Source organism: Magallana gigas, chromosome 2, assembly GCF_963853765.1.
Source record: "Magallana gigas chromosome 2, xbMagGiga1.1, whole genome shotgun sequence".
Lineage (NCBI taxonomy): Eukaryota > Metazoa > Mollusca > Bivalvia > Ostreida > Ostreidae > Magallana > Magallana gigas.
In genome coordinates, this window is record NC_088854.1 from 58,098,157 (window position 1) to 58,106,338 (window position 8,182).

Below are 8,182 nucleotides of genomic sequence, written 5' to 3' on the forward strand. Positions count from 1 at the left end.
TACCAAAAATAATTGTGAAGTCGTACTTGAACACATTCGGATTTTTTTTTGTTAAGTCGTTCTTGAAATCGGAAAGGTTTTTGTTAAGTCGTACTTAAAATCATTCGTATTTTGTTAAGTCGTACCAGGAATATTCGATTTTTTTCATCTTTTTAATTTAGTTACTCTTGTAATTGGTTTAAGAGCTCTGCTTCTTACAGGAACTGACAGCTTTACTTCCAACATTAACGGAAGACCCACTCGTTGCTTTGCAACGAGCTTTGCTCTAGTTATTATTTTTTTTTTTTTCCCGCAAATTTTGTGCACGAGATTTCTCAAACATTTTTTGTCTGATTGCTATGAAACTTTCAGGGTATGTAGATGATATTAATATCTCTAGACGTTTTTTCAAATTTTTAAAATTCACTTCCGGTTATGAGTTATTGCCCTTTAATTGAAAATTGGGGGGTCTTTTGTCCAGAGTTGATCTCGGGAACTACAGATGATAGATGCATGAAATTTGGCGAAATTGTCGGTAACATTTTATAATTTTGCTGGCATGAAAATTTTGGTAATTTCTTTGTTAGTTTTTGAGCTATTTGTCGCCAAAGTTTAAGATTTTTTGGGGGCTGAAATTTTGTTGCTTTTTGTATTATAACCTTTAAACTAAAAATATTTTGTTAATACATATAGAACAAAAGTTGTTTAGAATAACGAGAGCTTTCATTTAAAATTAAGAAAAAAGGGCTGGCCCCTATAATTAGGGGTCAGCAGCTCATACACGTATTTTTCTGATAGCAAAAATCGTTATCATTTTATGAAAAAAAATTAATTTAGTTATTGTTAATATATTAAATAATGTCATTTGGTATCAAATTAAACAAGTTTTGTCCTATATTTTTTTTCAAATTTCATAAAACAAATATGTGAGAATCGTACATGAACGAGTTAATATGTCTACATAGACAAACAAACGAACAAATGCCACATTAAGGCCCAGGCATTTACTGCATTACGTTGTGTTGCGTCTTAGATAAATTGTTGTGATTCAATTTCATTTTTTTCATCTATAGTATTTATGAATTCAATGAACACACATTATTTAAACGTTCTATGTGCAACTTTTTGTCGGGGCGCCCCTGTTTGTGACCCCCACACGCGCGCGCCGAATGTAAACAGTAACGAACGGCATTGTAGAAAAGAGAGAGCCGTAATGCAGAAGAGAAGTTGTGTATTCTTTCGGTGTACACATGCATTTTCAATTTGCTGTGAAACATATGAACATGCACAGTGAACAATACTACATATTTGTTTAAGGAGGATATTTTTCTCGTGTGAATCGTTTACGAGGAAATTCTGACAGCCACACTTCTGTCGACGATCAGCCGTTGATAAGCTACGAGTAATAAAGGAGAAAAGATGGACATTAAAGTGTGTGATTTATGTGGATGTTACTGAAGAAGGTGAGGCTTTTACTCCTTTTAAAGTTTCTTGTTAACTGGTTAAAATGTAGTATATAGTATAGATGTACATGTAAGTACGTGCACACTGTTAGATGTTTTTGTTATGGTGTGGGTGTTTGTTTACTAACGTGTAATTTTTACATGTTTCATGGGTGTTTAGACTCGCTCGAGGTTCATGGGGGACTGGAAAGGGTAACTGAATTTATCTATTTAAAAAAATAACAGATTGTGAATTTTCAACTCAAAATTCAAAGCAGGGTCTAATTAGAAACATATCATATATTCTTGTGCAGAGGACTCCAAATGTAGTCATGAATACCCTGTAGACATAACTTCAAGTAAATAAAATTGTATACTTCAGACTTCAGAGTTAAAACATGACTTTAATATCTTTATGATGCCGATCATTGTATCATTAAAGAGGTATAGGAGACCAATGGGTACCCGGTACATGTACTTGTACATGTAGGTTACAAGTTAAAACTATGCCTACCATTCTACCAGTTCACATAATTTTTCTTGTTTAGCAGTTATGATGTGTACTTAAATTGTCCTTGTTAATGTTTTAAATGTAATTTTTTATTCTTTTTTTTTAATCTGACTACTGGCAGTACTGGCGTGCGAGCAGTTCTCGCCGAGGACCATTTCTCGCTGGTGCACTGTTACATCATATTTTCGTATATAATTTTATGTGTTGATAAAATGACGTAACAATGCACTGGTGAGAAATGGTACTCGGCGAGAACTGATCGCACGCCAATATTGATTAATTACAGACAAAAACTGAAGGTTGCGAGTGTTATTTTTAATTGAACAACATTGTTTAAAATAATTCTTTATATATGTGACGATCAGACCTGTTTGAATATCAGTGCCAGATAGCTCTGAGTCAGTTGGTAGAGCACCTGACTAGAGATTCAGGGGGCCCAGGTTCAAATCCCTTCATTATTTCTCCCATCCTGTTACAATATTGGTGTTGTGACCAACCCCTGGAACTAACAGGTTAACTCGATCCTGCCAGGGATGATCTTCGAGGGTGAAGATCATTTAAGGGGGAGGAATGTGACGGTCAGACTGGTTTGAATACCGGTGCCAGATACATGTAGCTCAGTTGGTAGAGCACTTGACTAGAGATTCAGAGGGCCAGGTTCGAATCCCACTTTGTTCCGTCGTTATTTCTCCCATCTTTTACATATACATGTATATCAGATATATGACAGATGATTAAGGTCATCACATGTTTTGCAAGATGCAATAAGTGTTAAAAACCTTTACTTTACAACAGAATACATTTAAGTGAATATTTATGTTTCTTGTTATTATTTGGTGTGGTTTTCTTGACAGTGTCGCATAAACAATTTACCCGCTCCTAAAACACAAACTTTCTTTTTGTGGATTCAGCTTACCGCTGATTGGCTGCTGTTGCAGCAGACAAATAAGATATGCACGCACAAAACACAATGAACTTATCAGAGAATGAGTTGAGTTTATTTAAACTGTTGGAATTTGGGTATTTTTTTTTCAAATGTATACTTGTGACAAAACATATATGTGGTACATACAGCTGTAGCTTTATGAAGAAAATTTTGGTTAGACCATATATACCTATCATGCAAGTAAATGATATTTACAAAAAACTTGCAATTTATGGCGCACGAATTATACGCTAGTTTTATAAAGATTGACATACATGTAATGTACCACATTCTTTGAAAAATAATCTATTAAAAATTCTTCATTAAGTTTACTCATACATGTTTTATGCTTATACACGTAGTATTGTTTTTAAAACATGTAATTTATAAGAAAATAAACAAAAACCCTCGCTAAATTTATTTGCAAACAAAAATACACAGTAGAATTGATAAAAAATGGTATACCAGAAGCTAATACCAGTACATGTACTTTGACGCTGTTCGGTGGGTAATATTCGTTTGTAATTTACGAATTGAAATATTGACTGTTGCACTACAAGTATGGTAATAAACTCTCTCTCTCTCTCAAACTCTCTCTCTTTCTCAATTTGATAAGTGTTTAACCTATGAAAATTTTTTAATATTATATTATGACTTGATATGCAAATTTTTGATCTTGTACTGCCTAAATGTTTTGTCATGTATTGGGATATGTCATACTTATTACACTGCATGGTCAGTGTATTTTTTACAGAAATACTATGCATATGTTAATGTAAACACAGCTATTACTAGTACATGTATGTAAACACAGCTAATTATTTTTTTGATTAATTTCAGCTCAAAACAGACTCTTGTTACCACATGGCTTTTACCGGTACCTGTTGATTCTTGTGGGTCAGCTCCTGAGATTAACCTGTCACCTCTATCCACATGCATATTCCTTGTGTTCTACAGACTATTTACTGGTAATTCAAATTAAATCCGATAATGCATGAACAATAATGGAACTTGAAGAAAGCATCATGCCATGTTGTGGTTTGTGTTTGATAAGAAATTATGAAAACAAAATTAAGGCTGTTTAAAGAAATTCATAATTGCTGTGAAAATTTGTTTTTCAATAAAAGTATACAATTATGTTTCCTTTATTTTTTATTTCATAAAGATATTTAGATGTGTTTACATAATTGAACCCCCCCCCTATTTAATTGTCTGCATTAAGATTACATGTAGGATATGTAAATGTACATTTGACTTTGAAATAACATCTGCTATGATAATTACTTTTGAAATGAACAAGAAACAACCTATTTCTACCTTTCTAAGGTATATATGCATAAAAAAGTAGAAAAACATGTCAAATTTGAACATTTTTCATTGAAATCAACTCTGTCTCCAGCTACCTGGGTGTGTTTGAATTTAATTCTAATTTAAGGCAGATGTCTAACTTGTAGGTTGTAACTTACTGTTTTAGCATGGTTAGAAGAAGACTAGAAATCAGAATAGATTAGATATTCACTAAATATGATTGTTAGCTTACATTTTTCATGAAAACAAGAAATCACAAGCAGGACAGCTGTCTATTTGTTAATTAAAATGGTACAAATCATACAATAAACAAATAAAGATCACATTTTAGAATCATTGATGATTGTTTTCAAATAGGTGTGAGAAATGACTCAAGGAAATTGCCACATGTTTCATAAAATTAGGTAAAACATTTCAAACCATGACTTTTTATGAAAATCAAAAGATTGGGGGGTGGGGGGTATACATGTAAGGGTATTTCTAAGTGATGTGAAGCTTTTATCATGATTATATCATGTAGGCATATGTTGTATTGAATAAGGTTTCTTTTTAAAGATGGTTGAACAAAAGTTGACCTCTAAAAGGTCAGATAAAGATGTTTTACTATGGAGAACCCTGTAAATCTGTGTTTACTAAAGGAAATTGGAAATGGTGGGTTCACTTAAATGGCCATATTTTTATTAAACCTCAATGGAATTGGCAATATGTGGTATTCTTTTTCTCAGAATTGCATTAGCTTTCTTATTCTAAGACAAACCGTCTTTTCATAAAAATGTTAGTGTACTAAGTTAAAGATACAAGGAACAGTTTCAGATAAAGTACCGTCAATATTTTTGTAAAATTGAGAGTGACTGTACTTGAAGGTTTATCATTGTTGCGTAGATTCATGAAATGAATTTTAATGATTACCAATAGTTAGAGGGATGTCTCTTGTTGGAATTGGTAAGCAATATTAAGGCCCCTAATTTTAAGTACATGAGAACCATAAATAAATTGTGAAACTTGCGGCTATGACAGATATGTTGACTTTACAGTGAAATTGAAGGTTACAAACGAGAGGTTATATAACATGAAATGTAGGTGGATGGGATATTATATGCCTATTTAGTATTTACTGGGTATGAGGACAATAGCAAGTTTATTGTCCCCCAAGACAGCAAATATTTAATGTGGCAAAGCCAAGGGAAATAGTAGCTGTGGAATGGGACAATAAACTTGCTATTGTCCGAATAGTCAGTTAATTGGTATTTCATTATACAGAAGAAAACTTTATTTGTCAGCGATGCAGAATTTCTTGATGATAAACAAGTTAGAGTTAAATCAAACTTTGTATTTAATGTGGCGATCTTATTAGGTCAGAGGTGTTCCGAGTTTAAGGTGATATGGGACACTTCCATGTTGTGACGTATTGTTTATCGAAATAAACAATAAAATAAAGTGTAATTATATAAGTACATGTAGTTTCTTCGCAAAAATGGTCACCTAACTCCTTAGCACAGTGGGTTAGAGGGTTTACTAGGAACCTGTAAGTCATGAGTTTGAATCCCGCTGGGGTTTTTACAATTTTTACCTTTTCAAATATTTTTAAAAGCTTTTTTTTGGTTAAATATTGTAAAATTTGAAAATTCTAAACCGGTGAAAAGTTTTCAATTATATAGTACTTTAATCCACATTAATATCGACAGATGTCCCATACCACCTTAAAAAGGAGGGTAATCAAATTCTGCTAATGAATGGTTTTGATGACTATTCACCATGGGCAGATAGCATGGATACTATTTTAGATAAAAAGGCATGTTTATGCGGGCGCCTTCTAGTGATCAATTTGTCGGTCTGTCCATCCGAGATGGCTTGACAGGAGCATAGCTTCTCTCCCCTTGGCCCAATCTGGCTCATACCTCATCCACAGGGTTCCTTTGGTTGAAGGATGTGCAGTGACCTTGAACCATGTTTTTAGGTATAAGGTTAAGGTCATAGCAGAATTATATATATAAAATCCTTGTCTGGGGCATATCTTTTTTCCCTTTGGTCCAATCTGGCTAATACTCACAGAGTGTCTCTATGGATAAACGATGTGCAGTGACCTTGCATGAAATTTCTAGGTAATGGGTGAAGATCATATCGGATCATGCAAAAATCCTTTTTTTCAGAGCATATATAATTTCTACTAACCCCTATTTGGCTCAGACTTCACATAAGCAGAGCTTTTGAGTAAAGGGTGAAAGGGTGTGTAGTGACCTTGAACCTATTTTCAGTGAAAAGAAACTGTGAAGGTCATATCAGAATTATATTTTTAAGAATCCTTGTCCGGAGTATATCTTCTCTCCCTTTGCTCCATTCAGCCTCATACTTTACCCACATGATGCCTTTGTTCAAAATATATGCAATGAACTCGAATGATATTTGTAGATGAAGAGTCAAGGTCATATCAGATCGCACAAAAATCCATATTTTAAGAGCATAGATATACTCTCCTTTTAGCCCCTATTTGGCTAATATTTTACCTTTACAGAGTTTATTGGTTAATGGCGTGCAGTGACCTTGAACCAAGTCTGTCAATGTGAAGGTCATAGCAGATCTTTTTAAAATTAGGTTTAAATGGTAGATTATTTTCCAAATATGCTTAATCTTGGTCAGATTGAACAAAAATGCATGTATGTTAGGGGGAATGAAATTGAATTAAAAGTTCTATGCCAGCTGGAAAAATTTCAAGTTATAGGTCAAGGTCAAAGCAGAATTCTCTGAAATAACATAAGCGGGGCCCTTTGAAATGTTCACCATTTCAATGTTGTCTGGTTCATAGTAATTTTACATATAAAATATTCACAGAAGTACAGTAAAGTAAACTTACCATCGATAAGTTTCTGACAATTAATGACGCAACGAGCACACAGTACGAAAGGTCAACCTTTTGAAAAGCAGTGAAGAGGAAAAGTTGCTCAGAATTATGTTTTAAACAAAATTGATTTTTTACATAAATTTTGATTTTGCATTCTGGGTTAAGAAAAAAGATGTTAGTTCAAGGTAAAGTAAACTTGTAGCTAAAATGAAGTCAAATTTGTTAAGTCGTACTTAAACACATTGGTTTTCTTTGTTAAGTCGCTCTTGAAATGGTTAAGGGTTTTTGGTTAAGTCGTACTTAAAAACATTCGGATCATGTTAAGTTGTACCAAGAATCATTCGATTTTTTTTTATCTTTTTGTACTTAGGTTTCTTTGTTACTAGATTAAGAACTCTGCTTCTTAGACGTACTTCTAGCGTTGCTTTCGACATTAGCGGAAAACCCACTCGTTGCTTTGCAACGAGCTTTGCTCTAGTTATTATTTTTTTTCTTTTTCTTTTTTTTCTGACTCCTTTTCGGCTTCATAACTCAAAAAGTTTTCAACTTATTTGAAGGAAACTTTCAGGGATTATGTGCAATTATAATGCCTCAAAGATGTTAAAGTTTCCATAACAACGTCACTTCCGTTTTGACGTTACGTCATTTTTAAACTGAAAAAAAAGTCAATTTGTCCGCGTCATTTCTCAAAAACGCTTTAAGATAAAGTCTTGAAATTTTCTGTGGTTATGAATTTGGCAATTTACATGTGCAATAAGGATGGAAATAAAAATCCGTCACTTCCGGTCGAAACCGGAAGTGAAACAAATTTTTCGAAAAAATTAATTTTCTGATCAAATCAAAAATGAATATGTGTTTTATAGAACTTATCAAGCTGAATCTAACACTGAAATCCGTTTTAAAATCGGACGATGCATTAAAGAGATATTGGGGTTTAAAAATAATTGATTTTTCCGGAAATTTTGTTTCCGCGTCCTTGGTTTAAAAAATAGCGTAATGTTCAAAGTAAAGTTAACTCGTACCAAAAATAATTGTTAAGTCGTACTTGAACACATTCGGATTTTTTTTGTAAAGTCGTTCTTGAAATCAGGAAGGATTTTGTCAAGTCGTACTTAAAATAATTCGGATTTTGTTAAGTCGTACCAGGAATAATTCGATTTTTTTCATCTTTTTATTTT

General features: G+C 33.1%; 1 long non-coding RNA gene across 1 annotated transcript; it reads left to right on the forward strand.

Annotated features, from left to right (window-relative positions):
- Positions 1-923: 923 nt before the first annotated feature.
- Positions 924-3,994, forward strand: LOC136273195 (uncharacterized). Its single transcript, XR_010711409.1, has 2 exons — positions 924-1,442; positions 3,698-3,994. It is a non-coding gene; the product is annotated as an uncharacterized lncRNA (long non-coding RNA).
- Positions 3,995-8,182: the final 4,188 nt, after the last annotated feature.